Source organism: Ursus americanus, chromosome 18, assembly GCF_024610735.1.
Source record: "Ursus americanus isolate L20-20 chromosome 18, mUrsAme1.1.p, whole genome shotgun sequence".
Classification (NCBI taxonomy): Eukaryota; Metazoa; Chordata; class Mammalia; order Carnivora; family Ursidae; genus Ursus; species Ursus americanus.
The window spans coordinates 13,484,728-13,508,055 of NC_142144.1; the positions used below are offsets into that span (position 1 = coordinate 13,484,728).

The following is a 23,328-nucleotide window of genomic DNA, read 5'->3' on the forward strand; positions in this document are numbered from 1 at the left end:
CCTCGGCTTCCTTTGCTGGCTCATGTCCTGTATTCAATCTTCAAATGTCAGAGCTCCTCGAGTCTCTTCTATTCTCTCTCCAATCTCACTTTAGACAATCTAATGCACACCCATGACTCCCAATGTCACCTGTATATTGATGTTTATATCTTTAATCCAATCTCTGAGTTCCAGATTCCTGTTCCCAATTGTCTACTTGATATTTCATTGCCATCCTAAACTCAGTCTGTCCAAACTGAATTTATCACTTCCCCCATTCCTCCCACATAGAACAATGCATGAATCCATTAAGTGTACCGCTCCATGAATTTTTATACAGTGAATACAACCAGTATTCAGATCAAGAAACAATATTACCAGAACCCCAAAAGCCACTTTGTACCACCTTCCAGTCATTAGCCCACATACATGGGTAATCGCTACGCTGATTTCTAATGCCAAAGATTTTTTTAACTATTTAAGATTTTTATTTTTAAGTATTTCTACATCCTACATGGGGCTCAAACTCACAACCCTGAGATCAAGAGTCACGTGCTCTTCCAGCTGAGCCAGCTAGGCACTCCATAAGCTATTTTTGAACTATATGTAAATGAAATCATAGAATATTTTTATCTGCCTTGTTAAACATAACCAATTTTGTTGAAGGTTGGGTCTCTCAGAAGGAATGAAAGCACTTATTGATGAAAGGGATCTTAGTCAAATCCCTTTATTTTTCAGAAAAGAAAATTAAAGCCCAGACTGGTAAATGACTAGGTCAGACACAATGCTAGCTATAGTAACGAAGAGAATCAGTCCTCCTCTCTAATTTGTATGTCAAATCACATAACTAATCTAGTAGAATGTAAGTTCCATGAAAGCAGGGATATTGTTCACTGGTTTATTCCAGGCCTAGGGCAGAACTTAGCAGAAAGCAGCTAATTAATTTTATCTAATGAATTACTCATGAAGAACTGATAAAATGCAATTATTTAATACCTTAACAAAAGGATATCTTCTTGTGCAATATTAGTCCTCAACACCAAGAGTCCTAATGTGCAAGGTTAGGTTTATGCAAAACAGATTTTCATGATACACTATGACTTTTACAAGTATAACCATTGCAAAAATCATAAGTTTGACAAACTTTTAGACAAAAAAAAATCTTATAAAATGGATAGGTTTTCAGCAAGGTTGTATTAACAATGATGCTATTTTTGCTCAATATCCATAATCTCCCCTATTCTCCCTTCTTAAAATGTGAAGACAAAACACAAATTAATTTTTAGAAAGGTTGGGGCACCTGGATGGCTCAGTCAGTTGAGTGTCTACCTTCGGCTCAGGTCATGATCGCAGGGTCCTGGGATTGAGCCCGGCGCTTCTCCCCTTCCCTCTGCCTCTTATCCCCACTCATGCTCTCTCTCTTGCTCACTCTCTCTCTCAAATAAAATCTTTAATTTTTAGAAAAGTTATCAATTCAAAGATTTTGGGCAGCCCCAATGTTAATGCTACATAAATTGGTATTAGAATGAGATATTATAATGGTTTGATGTGTGAACACCTTCACAAGTATATAGGTATTATTATACAGGCTGGGATTATGAAGAAATTTATTTGTTAAATGGTTAGAACATATATAATATATGGAAAAGAGAGGCACCATTAATATAGTCAATCAATTAACCAACAATTAACAGATGTAATATCTTTCTATGATGACGTAGTCATTCTAGAAATGCTGATCTTACCCAAAACATGGCTGGAATTCCTCTTTGGCTCCTGCTTTCAGAATTATTTATACATCTCACCAGAAAATCAGACCCATCACTTTAACTACACTTTGTTTTAAATTTCCCAGGTTGAACATTAACTTTACCATCTGTCAAATATTGTGATAAGCTCTTACATGTATCATCACATTAGGAGGATTAAATATAACAATTCCCCAAAATAAGTATTATCATCTCCCCCTTTAAAGATTAAAAGGTTAAGTAATTTGTTCAAAGTCCCATAACTAATTGGTTAATCCAAGGCTTGAATCCTGATCTGATATCAAAGCCCAGATCTTCATTACCATGTCATACTGCTGACTGAGTTTTCTGGAGTCCAGATCATGTTTGATTTGCTCTCTAGAGCCTAGCATGGTGCCTCACACAAAATAGACCAGAATAAATGACACTAACTGACCTTGATCAACAGATAGCATATCCTATAAGATAATTTCTGAGGGAAACACAGAAAATTTAATATAATAACATCACTGAACTCATTATCTAGCTTCTTAAGTGACAAGTTTGAAGAGAACAAAAGTCTGCTACATTTGCTTTTAAAAAGTGATTATTATTTCACAGTTATACATTACAATATGGCCAACTGCCTTGTGCCAACAGTACAGTCCACTTTAAACTGCAAACTTCTATGTGTCTTTACTTTCTCTTTCATTTTTTCATGTTAAACTATCCATATAGATCAGAAAAGCCTCCTCCAATTCATATAACTGCTATTTATGCCAGTGACAATGCTTTTGGTCCTAATTTCCCAAGTGTGGCAAAAACTTCTATTGCTACTATCACACCATTCTGCCATGGAAACAAGTCTCTTAGTAATACTGATTCTGTAAGGGTGTCTCTTTCTAAATAAGAATAATATATACTCAAACTTGAGGATAGCTAAGAGGCATGTGCTTTAAAAATAAAATTGTAAAAATAAGTAAATAAACAAATAAAATTAAATATATTTATTTTTGAATTATATGTAGTTTTCATAAAGGGAGGAGATTAAAAAAATAAAAGAGGGGAGTGTCTGCCTAAAAGCCCATACTGCCCATCTCCTCCCATTAATATATTTATTCAGTAATTCAATTTTATTGAGTAACTTTTATGCACTAAGAACCGTGTCAGGCATTAAAAATAAAACTGAGAAAGCAGTGTTTCTACACTCAAGATACACAAAAGGTTTACATCTCCCTAGTATACATTGTCTTTGCACCAAGTAGTCTCCTTTATAACATCTTATAATTAGAATTAAATAATCATTTGTGCAACAACTTGATTATTACTTGTTTCTATGCTACAAGACAGCAGAGATTCTATTATTTGATGCACAATAAATATTTGTTGAATGAATGAAAAGAGGACTGTACTAAGCACTCTAAAGACATTAGGAAATTTAAATTCTCACACATGAGGTATAAGGTCAGAATTATTAACCTCATTTACAAATGGCAGTGCTTCACTGAGAATTAAGAGCTTGGATTCTGGGACCAAACAGCCCGAGTTCAAATCCTGCTTCTCCACTTACTGACATTAGGCAAACTACTTAACCTCTCTGATCCTCAGTTTCATCTTCAAACAGAAGATGGCTACCTCATGCAAGTTATTTTAAATTCCGAATTAGTTAATACATGCAAAGGGCTTAGAATTGAATTTGACACATAGTGTAGACTCAAAGGTAACCAGCCGTTATTTTTACAAACGAGAAAACATCCTCAGGAAGATTAAGGAACACACCCAAAGTCACAGAGCGGGTTAAGTAACACAAAGTGGCCGAGTCAAAACTTGAACCCAAGTTTTGACATGAAAATTCACCCACCCTTTAACCATTAGACAACAAAATATTTGCTCTTCCATTTAACATTTCTTCCCAATACTTTAACGTTCCTCATTGTCCACGTACTATACTCCATCCGATACCATGACACTCGTGAGAACACCCAAAACGTCCTTTATGCTCGTCATTCCCTACAGACACCTGGCACACTCCAGCCCCTCCCTCCTCCTCTGGGTGGCGGGACCCCCATCCTTCTCGGCGCCGCACCCCAACGTCCACACCTCCCCAGAAATTCTGGTTCTCTACCCCCAAGCGCCCCCGCCATCCCCACGCGTGACCTTCTCACTACTCATCCAAACCTCCCTCTTTTCATCCTCCTCTCCACGCCCGTTCCGGGCCGTCCCCTCCTTCTCATCCAATCCCAATTCCCAGGAACACGCCCCCGTCCCCGCATCCATCTCCAGCCGGCCCACCCCACGCTCGGGCCAGGCCTTCCCGCCTTCGCCGCCGGCCCCCACGGCTCCGCCCGATGCCCGAGAACGGCCTCGATCAGGCCTGGCACTCACCGCCGAGGAGCCGAGCGGAGCAGACCCGCGGGACGAGGCGGGGCGGGAGACGCGCAGCTCCTTTCCTTTAGGCGTCCAGCGACGCGGCAGCCATTTTGTTGTGTTGTGCCGGTTGCCCAGGGGCCCCGCGCGCGGCGTGGGCGGGGTCTGCTGCGGCCACGCCCTCCCGGAGCCGTTGAAGAGGCGGGGCCGGGCTTCCCGCCACTTTTGCCGCCTCTGCCTCGGGTCCTCAGGGACGCGAGGCTTCCTAACGGTGTGGATCCTGTGGGGGGCGAGGTTTTCTGCTGCAGCCGCCGACGAGCCCATCTCCCTTCCCCGAGACTAAGCCGCAGCTGCCTCACGCCGAGGCTCGGACGCGCTCCTGCGGGGTGCCGGGCCACAGGCCGACCTGAGGGACAGACTTCGTGCGCAGCCAAGCTGCCGCCCTTCCGATACTGGCAGCGGCTTCTCCTCCTTGCGCGGCCTGTTTCTGAGGCGAATTCTCGCCTTCAGGGACCAGTGAGGCCGGACGTGGATGAAGTGCTGAGCTTGGACGCGGCTGCCACCTGTGGTGAAGGGAGCCAGACCAGCCTGGAAACCCGGGCAGCGAATGTTCCCGTGGGCTGTGGAGAATATTCCTCTGGTGGGGAACAGAGAAAGAAAAGCAAGAAGCGTCTGAGGAGACTTCAGTTAGGGCTTGCCTGAAAGTGCTGCGTTTCACAGCATCCATCCAGCGGTTAAAGAGAACTTAGAAGATACTGTGAATTTAAAAGCAAAAAACAAAAATGATCCTCTGGGTGCCTGGGTGGCTCTGTCGGTTGAGCTCGGACTCTTGATTTCAGCTGAGGTCATGATGTCAGGGTGGTGAGATCGAGCCCCACGTGGGGCTCCATGCTCAGCGGAGTCTGCTTGGGACTCTCTCTTCCTTTCCCTCTGCCTCCCCCACTCGCTCTGGAAATAAACAAATAAAATCTTTAAGAAAAAACAAAAACATCGTCAAGGACACCTTCCTCCACCCCAGCCTCTCATTTCCCGGCTTATAGCTTGAACCGTGTCACCACCATCAGAGGCTGCACCATCTCCAGAAGTCTCCAATGCAGTCACTACCTCTCTTTAACCATTACCTTCGAATCTTAACTCATTTGCTCAAAAGACCCCCCGTCCCACCACAATGCTTAACTTCATTATGATACTCAATCCCTCATTCTTAACCATTTAACCAAATCCGTTTCTGACTTTATCAGAGAGTTCATGGTCCCATCTTTGTAACAATGTTTTAGAAATTCCCTCTATCCGTGCCTCTGTTTCCTCATCCACAAAATTGGATAATCGTACCTACTTCCTACAGTTTTCCTGATAATTATAAAAATTAATGCCTGTGAAAGAACTTAGAGAAGTGCGGGCCCCAAAGTAAGTTCTCAATATGTTTTATTTATTTTATTTTTAGGCAATGGTTTTCCAGAAGTGATATTTCATCCTAGGCCTGAAAGAGGTCAAGAATTTAGTCAAGGTGTAGGACAGTGGGGGAAGAATTTGCTTGGCAAAGGGAACAACTTGGGCAAACCCCAGGAAAAGGGGAAGAAAGAACATGACAATCAGCTGGTTGTTAAGTTGATCATTATAGTTGGTGCAAAAATCTGGAGTGAAGAAGCTAAAAAGAAGAAGGTGGCAGAGGGGCCATATTATAAGCCACATTGGGCACGTCTAGTTTTTCCTCAAGTCAGAAGTGGATTCACCTCAAGAGAGAGTTTGGGTGACTTCCAACAGGGGGCACTATTCACATTCACATTTACATGAATGGTCCTCTGCACCTGTCTCCCACTATTTATGCCCTTGGAGTTGTAGTAAAGCTGAAATTCCTGAGAAGCTGCAGATTTTAAATTTAAAAGGAAGATGTATCCATTTTTTATTGAGGTTAGATGATATTTGTTAGTTTGGAATGTGTACATTGCTGAAGTTCAGTTCTATCATTTTTTGTTTGTTTTGACATTCATTTCTTTTTCTCTTTTCCACCAGAGAACTGGGTTTATTGTGTGACCTCGCTGCTATGCCTCGCAGTCTGTAATGATATTCAGGTGGGTTCCATTATCAAATCACGGTGTGCTGGTGTAGTTCATTCTCAATGTTATCAAAAATATACACAAAAGGGGTGCCTGGGTGGCACAGCGGTTAAGCGTCTGCCTTCGGCTCAGGCATGATCCTGGCGTTATGGGATCGAGCCCCACATCAGGCTCCTCTGCTATGAGCCTGCTTCTTCCTCTCCCGCTCCCCCTGCTTGTTTTCCCTCTCTCGCTGGCTGTCTCTATCTCTGTCAAATAAATAAATAAAATCTTAAAATATATATATATATATGCAAAATATACAAAAATATTAAAATCCATAAAAAACATACACAAAATCCAGAGGATAGTGCAAAACACTTTTCCTGTGGGTAGTCTCTCAGTCCATATCCAGTTCACCTTGATGGGTACTCTCCAATCACTTACTGACAAATTTTCCTCCTTCATCCAGATATAGTACCCTCTACTAATGTCTAGCATGAGGGTGTTGGACAGACCTCAGGCCTTAGAGATGTCAGAGGGGAAACCTTTCTCTAGGTAATTACACTGTTAACTGCCTCTCTTCGCATGCTACAAGAAACTCCCTCCCCAAAGCAAGAGTGAGAATAGGAAAGGAGTGAGGGTACCTCATTCATTCCACACTAATTTGTATTTAACTCTTAATATGAAGAAGTTGTTTCTCTTCCGTTGCCTTTATAATACAAATATTAGCCATGGTAGAGTGGCTTAGCTGTCCCTCAGTCCTTTCCCAATGATAGCAAAGTTATTTTGTTTGGTTAAACTTGCCTCATGTTTTGAAACCCAGTTTAATGATTTTGCAAATTTGCTTTAGAGGATAATCAGAGGCAGGGATGACAGCTTCCATTACTGCCATTTTTTTCTGTGATTTAAAACTTAACTAAAGAGAGGCCTGGATGGCTCAGTTGGTTAAGCGTCTACCTTTGGCTCAGGTCATGATCCCGGGGGTCCTGGGATCAAGTCCTGAATCGGGCTCCCTGCTCAGCGGGGAGCCTGCTTCTCCCTCTACCTGCTGTTCCCCCTGCTTGTGCGCGTGCCCTTTCTCTCTCACAAATAAATAAATAAAATCTTAAGAAAAAGTTAACTAAATTACAAATGTATTTTAAAATAAATGCTTGTGAAATCTTATTTACATTGATGTAGATGTAACTGGAGCATATCATGCTAAGCGAAATAAGTCAATCAGAGAAAGAATTATCATATAGTTTCACTCACGTGGAATTTAAGAAACAAAACAGAGGATCATAGGGGAAGGGAGGGAAAAATAAAATAAGATGAAATCAGAGAGGGAAACAAACCATAAGAGACTCTTAACTATAGGAAACTGAGGGTTGCAGGAAGGGAAGGGGTTTGGGAGATGGAGTAACTGGGTGATGGGCATTAAGGAGGGCATGTGATATAAGGAGCACTGGGTGTTATATGCAATGGATGAATAACTGAACTCTACATTTGAAACTAATGATACGCTATATGTTAACTAATTGAATTTAAATAAGTAAAAAAATAACAAAAAATAAAATAAAATAAAATAAATGCTTGTTTTTTTAATGTCACAGAGTAAGGTATAATTTGCAATATAAAATCATGTACTATGTCTAGATGCAAATTTTATATTAGATACTTACAAATATTGATGTGTGAAAATAACCTAAATGTATAAAATAATATAGGATGACCTGTCTGCAAAATACCAAATTCCTTGGGCTTGGTTTGCAAAACCATTGATAATCTCTTCTCAATGTACTTGGTTCAATTTTGTTTTTATTGTTATTCATCTCTCCTTACTTTCCATTCTATTTGTTTTGTCTATATATATTAAAGCCCTATTATGTGCCAGATTTGTGGGAATGCAGTGGTGAATGAGATAGACACAGTTTTTACCCTGAAGGAGATTGCAGTCTAGTGGGAAATACAGAAAAGTAAGACACTCTGATAATGGAATAAAATTAGAGACTTGGTGGTGTTCCATGTGAATCCGTGAATGGGTTGGGTCCGGATGGGAAGGCCTACAATATCCAGTGATTTATAACAAGCCTATCCAGGTTAACCTTGGGCTGTTTCCAGTGCCAATGTTTGTAATGACACCAAGACTTGAAGAATTTGAGGCCTGCCCTGTGAGTTCAGATGTAAAGGCCAGGACCAGACTTTTGTGCTCAGGTCCAAACCAGACCCCACTCAGGCAAAACTTGAACCCCTCTGTCTCTGAACTGTACCACCTGAATGGAGACTGTTATCTATCATTCACCTCTTTAGGGTTGGAGTGGCTCTCCCAGGTGACCAGAGAATATTTAAGACCAGAACAGCCTCCAAATGCTACTGGCTTGTATCTAGCTTTGAAATATTTTAAGCTTTAAATTCCTGTAAATTCCTTCCTAATTTTAAAGTTTTTGTAAGTTAACATTTCGAATTTCTACAAAAGGGAAACCCTTTCTTTCAGAAGCATTCCAGCTAATAAATATAGATGAAATGCCCAAGTTAGGAAATTGCCATTTTGCAACCCGTAACATATTTGATTCAGACACAGATCATCAAGAGATGTTAAAACCATTATATGAAATATAGTTGGGGAATAAGATATTCACTTGGTCTCAAAATATCACCCTATAGATATCATCAAAAGGGAATAAATTCAGGATAACAGCAGAAAGGAAAATGAACTAGAGATAAATTTCTGGAAGAAGGAAAATACCATATTTGTATTGATAGGTGAATCAGAGATGAGGATTGACAGTCCATATAAAACTTAACCAGATTCTTTTCAACAGATCTATGGAATGTAAGAACTAGAGAGAATCTCAGGGTTCAGTCATATCATCTAGCTTACCTCCTTCAATTTACAGTTAACATTATCATCATCTTTCAGTCTTAAAAGATAAAGTTATTTTCTTACGTAGAAATGGCCAGGCTCTACTGTTAAGTCATTGGCTCAGGGCTGCCTGGCAAGGGCACAGCCTCGGCTCGAAAGCTAACGTGGGTCTTGAAAGCATTAACAACTGGAAGCTATTAACTAATATGCTCCTTGTAGCTGGAGGTCCTGGCCTTTCGTCATTATTTCTTTTTTTTCCCCTTTTATGTCCTTTCCAGATATAATAAACTCTTTATTAGTATTAATGCTAATCACCACTATAACCAATCAAAAACCATACTACTGAGTTCTTGTCTTCTCAATGCCCCATGGAGACTTAAGCATTTTTAGCCAGCCTCTTATTACGGTTTCCTAGTGGCTCAAGCATAGCCTATTGAGGCTGAACCCAAGGAAAGAAAGGCAATGTCTATTGTCAGAATTATCTTCCCATCTCCATGTAGCTTGACGCAGGAACTTGAACTCCTCTTAAATACTTCTTGTAATAATTTCTGAGGCCCTCCTTAGTAATTATGCCTTAGGTGGCCTTCACTTAGGGTAATGCTTAGGTACCAGCTGGTACTCTAAAAAGGTGAAAGAAAAGAGACCAAACTGAATCTTAGCAGATGGTCTCATAGAAGAGAATCTACTTCTAGCACAGTGGTTTAGCCTTGGCTGTATATTTAATTATCAGAGGAGCTTAAAAATACTCATGCCTGCCCACCGCACCCCACTCAGAGACCTTGATTTAATCAGCCCATGGTATGGCCTAGGACTCAAGATTTTTAAAAGCTCCCCGAATGACTTTAATGTGCAGACAAGACTCAGAACGACTACCCTAGTTGGTGGTGGAAACTAAAGAAAGAAGCATCATTTGACAAAATCAGCATGTGAGTTCTTAAATTTGTTCAGTTCCTTTGTTCGGTAAATACGGCAAATATGACTCAACCCTGCTGCCAGACATGACTACATTTCATTAAGGGAATCCAGACAAGTAGAGTATAAAAAGAGATTGGTGGAATTGTATAGGAAGTGTTGAAACTCAGTAAGAATAGGATCTTCAGTGCACACACAGAAAGAAGCATTTATTCTCTTCAAAGTAGATTAAGGAAGATATCTTAGAAAAAAGGGTTTGTAAACTGAGACCTGAGGACAACCAATGGGAATTACTCACATGAGGAAGTTGGGAAGAGCATCTAAGGCAAAGGAAATAGGTAGCCTGTCAAAGACCAAAGATACTTGAGAGAGCAACATCAGGAAACCAGAAATTCATCAGTAGGGCTAGAGCACAGTTGGAACAATAAAACTAGGTGCCACAGCCAAAGAGGCTAGATGAGCCATATTAGGTGTTAAATCTGTAGATCAGTTTGGGGCATATAGCAACATTAATGTTATTAAGTCTTCTGACTCATAAACATGGGATGTCTTTCTATTTATTTAAGTTTAATTTCTTTCCACATGTTTTGTAGTTTCCAAAATATAAATTTTATGCTTCTTTCAGTCTTTTTCTAAGTACTTTATTTTCTTTGATGCTATTTTAAATGGAAGTGTTTTCTTAATTTCATTTCAGTTTAATCATTGCTGCTGTATAGAAATACAATTGACTATTGTATATAGATCCAGTATCTTACAACCTGGCTGAACTTATTTCTTAATTTTAATGTTTTATTTTTTGTTTTTTTTTAATGGATTCCTTTGGATTTTCTATATACAACATCATGTCATTTGCAAATAGAGATAGTGTCACTTTGTCCTTTACTTCCTTTTATTTATTTTTCTTACCTAACTGTCCTGATTAGAACTTCTGGTATAATGTTGAATGGAAGTGGGAAGAGTAGGCATCCTTGTTTTTTTCCTGATCTTAGGAGGAAAACATTCAGTCTTTTACTGTTGAAATATGATGTTAACTGTGGATTTTTCTTAGATGCTGTTATCAGGTTGAAGAAGTTCTTTTCTATTTCTAGCATGTTGAGTGTTGTTTTGTTTTGTCTTAAATCATGAAAGAGTATTGAATTTTGTAACATGCTTTTTCTGCATCTATTGAGATGACCATGTGGGTTTTATTCTTCATTCTGTTGTTATGGTGTTTTACATTAATTAATTTTGGGATATTAAACCAACCTTACATTCCTGGGATAAATCCCACTTCCTCATGGTGTATAATCTTTTTATATGCTGGACTTAGTTTGCTAGTATATTGTTGAGGATTTTTGCATATATTTTCATAAATGATATTGGTCTCTAATTTTCTTATGATGTCTTTGGTTTGGGTATCAGGATAATACTGGTCTGATAGAATGAATTGGGAGGTGTTCCCTCCTCTTCTATTTTTTGTAAGAGTTTGAGAAGAATTGGCATTAATTCTTCTTTATATGTTTGATCAAATTCACCAATGAAGCCGTTGGACTTGGGCTTCTCTCTGTGGGTAGTTTTTATTTATTTATTTATTTATTTATTTATTTATTTATTTATTTATTTATTTTTTAAGATTTTATTTATTTATTCAACAGAGATAGAGACAGCCAGCAAGAGAGGGAACACAAGCAGGGGGAGTGGGAGAGGAAGAAGCAGGCTCATAGCAGAAGAGCCTGATGTGGGGCTCGATCCCATAACGCTGGGATCACGCCCTGAGCCGAAGGCAGACACTTAACCTCTGTGCCACCCAGGCGCCCCTGTGGGTAGTTTTTAAATTGCTAATCGAATTCCTTTACTTATTAGAGGTCTTTTCTGATTGTCTATGTCTTCTTCAGTCAATTTTAGTAGTTTATGTATTTCTAGGAACTTTTCTATTTCATCTGTTTTTTAATTTCATCTGTTGGCATACAGTTGTTCATAGTATTCCCTTATAATCCTTTCCATTTGTGGAATATTAGGAATAATGTCTTCTCTTTCGTTCATTATTTTAGTAATTTGAGTCTTTTTTCTTAGAGAGCTTAGCTAAAGATTTGCTAATTATGTTGATCTTTTTAAAGAACCAACTTTTGGTTAGGTTGATTTTCTCTATTGTTTTTCTATTCTCTAATTCCCACTGTAATCCTTATTATTTCCTTTCTTCGACTTGCTTGGCATTTAGTTTCCTCTTCTCTTCCTACTGTCTTAAGGTGAAGGTTAGCTTGTAATTTGATATCTTTCTTCCTTTTTTTTAAGGTTTTATTTACTTAAGAGAGAGAGAGAGTGCACGCCCTCAATTGCATAAGCTGGGGGAGAGGCAGAGGGAGAGCAGGTTCCCTGCTGAGCAGGGAGCCTGACGAGGGACTGGATCCCAGGAGCCTGGGATCATGACCTGAGCCCAAGGCAGATGTTTAACCAGCTGAGCCAGTCAGGCACCCCAAGATCTTCCTTCTTTTTTAACATAGGTGTTTATAGCTACAGAATTTCCTCTAAGCACTGCTTTCCTTGCATCCCAAATATTATGGTATGTTGTGTCTTCATTTTCATTCATCTCAAAGTTTTTTTTCCAATTTCCTTTGTGATTTTCTTTCTTTGAACCATTGGTTATGTATTAAGTTTAAGATGCCAATTAGATATCCAAGTGGTGATATGAGTAAGGCAGTTAGATCTACAACTCTAGGGCTTAGAAGAGTGGTCCAGGGAATGAAATTTAGGTGTGTTGATGTTATAGGCAGTATTCAAATCCATGTGATTGCATGAGATTGCTTAGTGAATGAATGTACGTTAAAAAATAGAAAAAAGCCAGAACCCTGGGGCACTCCCACATTCAAATATCAATTGAAGCTATAAATTCGGAAGTCATCAGTAGAGAGATGGTCTTTGAAATAATGACTTTCTTGTTTGTGAACTAAGGGAACTTAAAGTAGCCAAACAGCTCAAGTGAAGAGCCTGCTGAATTCTGTATCTTTGATAGGGACACAAGTAAGTACTTTCCACATTCTCCCTTTAAATGCTAAAGCATACAGCAATCTGGTGAGTCTCAACCCGGGACCCTTTTGCCCTGCTTCCCACCAGGGTACATTTGGTAGTGTCAGGGACATTTTGTTGTCCTGGCTGGAAACATTCTACTGACATCTAGTGGATGGAGGCCAGCCATACTGCTAAACAGCTTACAATGTACAAGGCAGCTAGCTGCCCTTTACAGTCATTCTGCCCAAGATGTCAGTAGTGCTGTGGTTAAGAAACGTTGAGATAACTCCACTTGTATAATTTTTCTTCCCATTTGTCACAAGGTTGAGGGAGAAAACTAAAATTTCAGTATTAGGGAATATCAAATGTTTGTGGCCTGTTTAAGAAGGACTGATATAGTGTGAAATTTGAGCAGACACTTTTTTGGCTCCAAATCTTTGTCACTGTGTTTATTTCTTCTTGGTGATAATGTGAGTCCGTGCGTGAGACTGAGTACAAAACAAGTAACACAAGTTGTTCTTTTGTGGCCTAACTATTGAAGCCTATGTGAAAAGAAGACATGTTAAACATGCCGTTGAAATGAAGTATTTTTTTTTTCTTTTGGATGGCTTCAGTTACTGAGTTAGTTGGCCAAAAATTAAAACAGAGCTAAAATCACTCTCATCTCTGGGGTGCCTGGGTGGCTCAGTTGTTAAGCGTTTGCCTTTGGCTCAGGTCCTGATGCCAGGGTCCTAGGACCCTACTTTGGGCTCCCTGCTTCGCTGGGAGCCTGCTTCTTCCTCTCCCACTCCCCCTGCTTGTGTTCCCTCTCTCGCTGGCTGTCTCTCTCTCTGTCAAATAAATAAATAAAATCTTTTTTTAAAAAAATTACTCTCATCTCTGATAAGAGTGTTTTTGACACTGTTGGTCTGAAAATATTCTGGACTGGATCTATGCAACTGCAATCTTAAGATCCTTTTACATTTAATCATACTTTTCAGTACATTGTTGCTTACTAATTTTCCTATCATTGCTCCTGCTTGACATGGTTTAGAATTCAGTTAATGGTTTAAATATTAGCTTACTGGTCTCTGTTCAGAAGAATATGTGGCAATAGCACATATGTCTGCAACATCACTTCCATGAGAATGTTCATTAACTACTCACACAAGTCCATCAGTCCCAACAAAATTATAAAGTCAAGCATTGCAGTTGTAAAGCTCCTGCTTAACACATTATCAAAATCTAAAACTTTTATGGTAGATCAGTTTTTAAAGTTGCTGTCGTGAATGAACGTTTGACATTTCAGTATTTCGTGAATTTCTGCTTGCATTTTACCTTAGAGAACAATTTCACTAATACTTTGCATAAAACGTACTACCAATCTATTCTTTTCATGGAACAAAGAGCATTAGTAGGTCGTAAAGAGATGGCCAACATCCCCAGGGTCAGAGCAGCAAGGTCAAATGTCCTTGTTTGTTTCCCATTGCATACAAAATGAAGTTCAGATTCATTAACATGGCATTCAGGGCCATACACAATTGACCCTGAACCTACCTTTCAATAATATCTTCTTTGGCCCACCTAATCATTCATTCATTCATTTGGCAACAACTTGTTGAGAGTCTAAGCGTCATTTAGGCACTGTAATAAGTTCTGGGGTATATCCCCATTGTATATGTTAGACCCACTACCTGTCCTCATGGAACTTAAAGCCTCGAAAGAAGAACAGTCAAGTGAAGACGCAATTACAAATCCCAATAACCTAACCCCTAGCCATCCCAACTATACCTAGAGACTTGTAGTTTAGGATGGGACCAGGCATGCAATTGAATGCAGATTTGAGAAAGCCTAAGACAGCAATAGCTTCATAGCTCCCTTGGCCATGTCATCGACACTGGTGGATCATTTCTAGTCCTAGAGTCCCTGGGAACATCTCAGCATTTGGGAAGTTGCCTTGGGATTTTAGACCTGCTCTGAAGTGGATCAGTACAGGCCTCATGGGCCTCAATTCTAACCAGACCCATTCCAGGGAAGCTTCAGAACCATTTCCATATCTGAGACATTCTACACAAGGTCCAGGACGATAGTCCCTTCCCATGCTCTGTAAATTTAGAATGTAGAACCTGAGACAGGAATGCAGTCTCATGCAAGTGGGTTTGTTGCAAGACTTCTCTAGAGAGAAACCTGTAAGCCGTGAGGGAAGCTGCACAGGGCAGGGCAGGAGCTAAGCAAAGACGTGGTGTCAACTGAGGTCTAGCTTTAGCCTTATCCCACGGGGTGGGGGTGGGGGGCTCTCTAGCATGCATGGTACCACAAAGTTGTCCCACCTTGAAGCAAGGGAGCGAGGCAGTTGTGCCCCCAGAATCAGTCTGTTATTGACTATGGACCAATCCTAGAGAGAGGACCTAACTTCCCAAGCATTTCTGGACAAGCTGTCTGCCATGGCTGAGGTCAATTACCTGGAGAAGCGGGAAACTTTAGCAGGCAACACTCACAGTATTTATAGGATGGGTGCACCAAACCCAGTAAAGGGGGTCTGGTCACGGCATCAGCTGCATCTACTACACCCAGAAAATGTGCAAGACCAGAGCAGCTTCCAAGTGTTTCGTGTCTGTGTCCAGCTTTGAAACATTTTTCTAGACGCTCCCATTTGGGGGTCTTCTCTGATTTACTCATCAAAATCTGCTTTATACTTCAAATCCCAAAATTACCAATGGACCTTAAAAGGTTGTGATTTAAATTATCAGACTTCCTTCTCAGTGATCCCACTATCTAATGTTAATAATTAACCTGAAGACTAATTTAACCAAATTCTTCAAGCTGAGTTTACAAAAAGGAGGGCAGTTTCAAGAAAGGTTCTGTCAACAGTTTAATGCTACCCCAGCCATGAACATTTTTAATCTGTATTTTTTTCTACTTGGGAAAAAGTTGGGTACAGGAGCAAACATAAGTGATCCCATTTTCATTTGTAATGTATTCTGATTATAATTTAATAGAAAACAGAACTCAATCACTGCCACATGAAATTTTCTACTTCTGAAAACTGCAGTTGAATTTCTTCTTTTCTCTATTGTCCAATGCCGTTACTCTGCTTTCTACATGAGTACTTTGTAAACAATGTATGACTTGAATTCTAAAACTTTGTATTTTTCCCAAGCTGGTAGCCTTGCTCTAGGGAAGAGTAACTTACTGATTGATATTTTGGTTAAAAATGGATTCTTTGAAGGACTGAAGCATAATCCCTCTTTGCATTTCTTATAGAGGACTCTATTAAACATCCCCAGGCTGCAACTGATCAAAACCACTTCCATGTGCCCCCTTGAAATCTTATCCTTGGGATGCTTTCAGGAAGCTATCCTAGCTTTATCATAGATAATAAAATTTTGAGAAATAAAAAATATGTTGTTAGGTGTAAGAAACATTGCTAATTCAGTTGATTCTCCTAATGAGAAAAGTGTTTTTAAAATTATGTTTTATTAACAGATTGACTATATTTTACTGTTTCAACAGGTGTGTTGTCTCAGCATCTACGTTATTCTATGTTGGAACCTCTGAAAATGTAGTAATTCAAGTTCATGGATACACAGACTCATTTGCTGTGACCACTGCTATTAAAAGTTATCCTGACAATAGTTTTACATATTCTTTTGGCCAAGGTAATTTATCTCCAGGAAATAAACTCCAAAGTTCTGCAAACTTAATGGTATGTATTCTTATAATAGTTTCTTTAACATGCCAAATATTTCTTTGTAGAACACACATTGATCCTTTTTACATATGTGGGTGTAAAAATGTGTTACCTCATACTATTAAGTGCATTTACTAGTTGATAAGAGATAAATGCCATATGTTTATAAAGGTGAGTAAGTGGGAAATGTTAAATACAGAATCCGCTTTTGATTTGGGGGCAATGTAAAGAAATGTAAAAGTTTGAATGAAGCAGATAAAGGTTATTAAGGTGAAAGGATTTGATGACATGAGTTGAAAATGAAGTTAACCAACATATATACCTGTTTAAAAATTGCAAGATGAATACAGTAGTCCCCTCTTATCAGCTGTTTCACTTTCCATGGTTTCGGTTAACCATGGTCAACTGTGGTCCAGAAGCAGATGATGTATCATTAGAAGGTCAACAGTAGCCTCACACTATGTTGCAATGCCTGTGTCATTCACCTCACTTCATCTCATCACATAGGCATTTTATCATCTCATATCATCACAAGAAGAGTAAGTACACTAAAGTAAGATATTTTGAGAGAGAAAAATAGACCACATGCACCTAACTTTTATTATGGCATATTGTTATAATTATTCTATTTTATTATTATTAATTTCTTGCTATGCCTAATTTATAAATTAAACTTTATCATAGGTATTATGTATAGAAAAAACGTATATATAGTGTTTGGTACTATCAGTGGTTTCAGGCACCCACTACGGGTCTTGGAATGTATCCCCCATGGATAAAGGGAGACTACTGTACTAGAAAGAGATAATTTATATACTTAAATTTTATTTATTCAGAGGAAAAAGAGAGGAAGAGAAAGACATAGACATAGGTTTGACTCTGTTGATCTAAAACATTCAAAGAAGTGAATGGAGAAAAATTTGAACATTTGTTTTCCTAAATTATGTACAGCATTCTAACCTCTTTGTTTTCTACAAAAATTAGTTTTTTCCTAAAGTATGTACCTATCATAGGCTTTTAGTACTTTCTGTTTGGACTTTAATCAAAGTTTTTTTCAAACAAATTTGTGAACAATATTTAAGGAAAACTACAGACGTGTCCGCAATTACTATAAAACTTACTGACCATAAGCAAAATATTTGAAGAGTGCTACATACTAATTATATAATGACCAATGGACATGAAAAACATTAGCAAAAGAAAGGTTTCAAAGTATAAGTCCATATAGAACTATAAATATGAGATATTTTGTTCATTTATACTACCATGTGGTGAGTCATTTAATCCTCCCATTCTCCCACCCCTCCATTGCTGATAAGCTTTTGATCTTTCTTAATGACTTGGTTATTTTGTCTATTAAAAATGGAATTTTTTTGGTGATTGTCATTTTTAATAGACATTAAATATGGATCAATTTTTTGAAGTAATTATCTCAAACTGTATTTGATAAGAAGCCAAAATACAGATGTGTTCCTTGAAAAATATATTTACTGTTTTATTTTACAAAATTTTCATGTTTGTTACATGTAAACAATTCAAATCACTTTCATAGCTAACTAAAAGACAAATTCTTTTGCTATTTTAAGATTATTATATAATATTTCCTTTGTTAACTTTTTTTTAACAGATACAACCAAAAGATTTATCTGGAGGACCAAATTCAGTTTCATACGTATATTTAGAAGTTGTATCTGATCATTTTTCAAAAGCAACAAAAATTCCACCATGTTATGACAATGGATTTCTCTTCATTCAGACAGGTGTGTTTGCAATTCCGATGAGTCAGGTATAATAAAAGGGGAATTTTAATTTCTGGGAACAAAGTAGGATGACCAATTAATGGTATTGAGACCAGTGGCTTATCTTTGGCGGACAAATTGAAGTTAATTCCCAACTTTATACCATGCACAAAAATAAAAGAGTTGACAAACTAAAGGTTAAATTGTACATTATAAAAACAAAGAATCAGCAGAATATGAGCATAATTTGGTGGTAAGAAGGACCTTTCTTAGAATGATGCCAAGTCTTCTTTCAAAATGGTTTTTAAAAAAACTTGAAGTGAACTTAAAGTTAATACAAGAACCTGAATTTTAACTTGAAAAAAATCTCATTTTTATTCTCAATATCATCTTTTACAAATAATATTTCAATTTCATGTTAACAAGGAAAATTGTGAACCAGATTGCAAAAATCCACCTAGCAATGTTTGTCTCCCATGTTTCCATTGGAAATGGTTTCAGTCTTCTTCCAGTAAATTTCCTCTTACAAATTATCTCAAGGGAAGGAAGGCAGGTGGGCTAACAGGTATACCGAATGCAGCAGCACCTTATGGATTGCCATTAAATATGATGGCAATGGTAATGATGCTAATTAGGTGACTGAAGATGGAGGTCACCTCCATAATTTTAGCAACAGGACAAGCTCCCTGCCAGTACACATTAACTGCTCCTTAGACACTCAGAACTCTTTCTTGGATGCCTGATCAGAAAATCACTATGTATCCAAGGAGGGATGTCCTGCCTATGAGACTCTCACCCTTCTATGCACTCAAGTACTTACTGCTTTGAGGTATGCAGATTCTTGCCTGTGTCTTATCTATTAGAGAATGCTTCATTGGGTCTGTTGACACAATTTACTGCTTACATATTCTTACTCTATTCTATAATAATCTCAGATATCAGAAAGCTGCATCTTTCTTATCTATCAGTAGTTTAAAAATATAAAAGGCTTAGTGAAAATACTTAATGAGTTCAAACATATTTTAAATGCATAAGAGAAATATTTAAAAGAAACCACTCAGGAAATTTTTGATGAAAAGAACATTTTTTTCACTTTAATATAAAGTTCACATCCAATATTCTAATTCATCTTCTTTTTTTTTTCTTTTTAAAAAGTAAGTTTTACTATATCCAATGTGGGGCTTGAACTCATGACCGCAAGATCAAGAGCCACATAACTGAACCAGCCAGGAGCCCCTAATTCATCTTTTCCTTTAAACTTGGATTTTATGTTTGGGCTTTAAAATTTTTATTTTACATTTCATGACCCTCATGTTACAAGGTTATTAATAATATTGTCAGATCATTTAGAGTTGCACAGAGTTTCTAATAATGACAACTTTTTTTTCTTATAGTAAAAGTTAGAATTGATTCATTGGATGAAGACCTAAAATCATCACAAAGAGAAGCTACCTTACCTTTTATAGTGAGTATGCCTTTAATTTAAATCAAAATTTAACCTTGGCATTTTCATTATATGAATAGTTTTCATCAGTATAACACAAGTCAAGTGTGGCATTAATTTATTCAATATTAAATAGCAGCAGACATTTATTTAGCACCTTTTGTGGGAACAACCTGGTAATTTTATACTTCTGTTATCCCAATTGATAATTTTTGTGTGTAAATTAAATGTTAATTGAAATACATTTTAGATGGCTCCATTAAAGGACGCCCTTTAGTGACTCCATCTCCAAAGTGGATGTAGTTAATTAGTTTGTATCCTCTTGCCATCTACAAAGAGAATAGGCAGATGCAGATGTAGTGAGGGTTACAGAAGTGTAAATTGTGGTGCCTATGAGAAGTGCATGGCATGCATTATATCTTCACAACCTTCCTATACAATCCACATAATTCTTATCTCCTTTTATGGATGAAAAACCTGAGGATTAGAGAAGTTAAGTAACACTGAGATCATACTGATGCTAATGAGTTGAATCAGGATTCAAGCTCAGGTGTCTGTTTCCAGAACCTCAGCATTTAGACTCTCTTGGTTTGTTTAGGGGGGTTAGGGGGAGTGTCCCTCCATGAGCATTTGAGTTCAGCAGGCCTGACAAGGATGGGTAATACAATAAACAAAGTAAGGGATGATGTAGGACCAGTAGTAGGCCAGTTTGAACAGGAGGCAAAGCCAGAGAAGATTACTAAATTATTCTGGAGGGACTTGGGGAAGGGGTGAAGGCTGGTCCTGAGCCTGTTTTTATAAGATGTCGTGAAGCTTGAGAGATGTATAAGGTAAATGGATACATTACACATGTCAAACACTAAAGGCCAGACCTGGCACTAAGTGGGTACTTGAAAAGCGCTAACATTTACTAGCATCACCATCATCATCATCATTGATGCTGAGTTAAGCATCGGTGTTTTACATTTTTTGACACTGTCTTTTCTAGGTCAGAACTAAGGCCTTCCAGAAGAATATCGGGCCAGAAGAGATGATCAAGCAGTGGCCTACTCATCACATAGCCGAAGTCTCCTTTCCCTTAGCTGGGCAGGCAGTTACAAGAGTTTGCTTGTGGGAGAACATCTTGGCTTACTATTTATAACTATGTAACCTTAGCCAAGTTAAATGGAGACAATTTCTCTCTGATCTGCTCTTATAAGAATTGAATGAGATCAGGTAGGTAAAGCACTTAATTTAGGAGGAACTCTTTTATAAACGGTAAAAGCTCTTTTTCCCAAAGCCACACTCTGACCTAGGCTACACAGAAATTATAATCCTTTAATGATGGCAAAATGAGTTTCTGAAAATTGAACTCTTTTGGGAAGTCCAAAAGACTGGAAGAGATGGGGTTTCTATTCTGTGGTCCAGTAGCCTTGTCACTTCATGATGCTGCCTTTTGGTTCTAGCCCTGGCTCTGCCCCTTAGCAGCTGTGCCCAGTGGGACAAATCTCTTCCCCTCTCTGTATTGCCACTTCGTTCTTTCTAAATGACAGAGAAGGACAGGACCAATTCTAAAGTCCAATTCAGTGGTTTTTGAAAAAACAGGAGGGCAACCTAAACGGAAGCTGTTGCTCTTCTATTCACCTGCTCAGGCTTTGTACTGACTGGCTTGACTGACTTGGCTAAGTGAGTGTCCAGTGGAAAGTGGTAGTTTTGAAACCAATCCTATCCCATGAAAACATGGTCTCAATAAAGAAGTCCCAGGGATGTTACTGGAGAAGAGGTGAGATTTAGGTGGTCATGATGACTGTCTTCAAATATTCAAGAAAGTGGTGATTATGTGACTTTTTCTGCACAAGGGGATTAATTCTGAGTACCCATAAGGGTACCAGTAATAGGAGTCACTTTCATTTAGAAGTTGTCAGGAAGGTTTCCAGCAATTAGAGCTCTCTGAAATGGTACAGGCTGCCTGAGGAAGAAGCAGCTTCCCATTCTGGTAACTGTACCAGCAGGAGCTGGTCGACCACCAGTGCTCGAAGGGGTGGAGCAGGGGGCACCAGGGAGGAAGCTGGACCAGAGCCTAAGTCCAGCGCCGAGACTTTGAATCTGTACTTGGCTAAGAGCAGTTGTATTATTATCTCAGCATCCACATTCAAACACCCAATGGTCCAGAAGTGCTATTATGATGGAGCCCGTAAAAAGGAGGAGGGCTGTGAGTGGAGAGCTGCGAAGATTACGCTTAGTGAGAATTGTTCCAGAGCTTCCTCTCAGTGTCCTCAACTGGCAAATCAACTGTGAAATGAGACTTCTCACACCTGTGTAACGGTTGGAAGACAATGGTATGTGTAAGCACTCCTATTTTTTAAATTTTATTTATTTTAATTTATTTTTTTATTATTAACATATAACATATTATTTGTTTCAGGGGTATAGGTCTGTGATTTGTCAGTCTTACACAATACACAGCGCTCACCACAACATATACCCTCCCCAATGTCCATCACCCAGCTATCCCATCCCTCCTACCCCTCTCCATTCCAGCAATCCTCAGTTTGTTTCCTGAGATTAAGAGTCTTTTATGGTTTGTCTCCCTCTCTGGTTTCATCTTGTTTCATTTTTTCCTCTCTTCCCCTATGATCCTTTAACTTGTTTCTCAAATTCCACGTATCAGTGAGATCATATGATAATTGTCTTTCTCTAATTGACTTATTTTGCTTAGCATAATACCCTCTAGTTCCATTCATGTCATTGCAAATGGTAAGATTTCATTTTTGATGGTTGCATAATATTCCTGTGCGCGCGCGCGCGCGCGTGTGTGTGTGTGTGTGTGTGTGTGTGTGCGCGCGCGCGCGCGCACACACACACACACACACACACACACACACATACACACACCACATCTTCTGTATCCATTCATCTGTCAATGGACATCTGGGCTCTTTCCATAGTTTGGCTATTGTGGACATTGCTGCTATAAACATTGGGGTGCAGGTGCCCCTTCGGATTACTACATGTGTATCTTTGAGGTAAATACCCAGTTGTGCAATTGCTGGATCATAGGATAGCTCTATTTTCAACTTTTTGAGGACACTCCATACTGTTTTCCAAGTGGCTGCACCAGCTTGCATTCCCACCAACAGTGTAAGAGGGTTCCCCTTTCTCCGCATCCTTGCCAACATCTGTCGTTTACTGACTTGTTAATTTTAGCCATTCTGACTGGTGTGAGGTGCTATCTCATTGTGGTCTTGATTTTTATTTCCCTGATGCCGAGTGATGTTGAGCACTTTTTCATGTCTCTGTTGGCCATTTGGATGTCTTCTTTGCAGAAATGTCTTGTTGTGTCTTCTGCCCATTTTTTGATTGGATTATTTGTTCCTTGGGTGTTGCGTTTGATAAGTTCTTTATAGGTTTGGATACTAGCCCTTTATCTGATTTGTCATTTGCAAATATCTTCTCCCATTCTGTTGGTTGTCTTTTGGTTTTGTTGACTGTTTCCTTTGCTGTGCAAAAGCTTTTTATCTTGATGAAGTCCCAATAGTTAATTTTTCCCCTTGCTTCCCTTGCCTTTGGCAATGTGTCCAGGAAGAAGTTGCTGTGGCCAAGGTCGAAGAGGTTGCTGCCTTTGTTCTCCTAAGGATTTTGATG

The 23,328-nt window shown here is 38.9% G+C and overlaps 1 protein-coding gene across 4 annotated transcripts in view; it reads right to left on the bottom strand.

The window, feature by feature from the left end:
* The window catches only part of CNTRL (centriolin), an 81,010-nt gene extending 76,784 nt beyond the window's left edge, over window positions 1-4,226 (bottom strand). For all 4 annotated transcript variants that reach the window (XM_045791042.2, XM_087869404.1, XM_087869403.1 and 1 more), the window contains exon 1: window positions 4,092-4,226. The gene's annotated coding sequence lies outside the window, so the exon portion shown is untranslated. The remainder of the gene's footprint in view (window positions 1-4,091) is intronic.
* Between the last annotated feature and the right edge of the window lie 19,102 nt (window positions 4,227-23,328).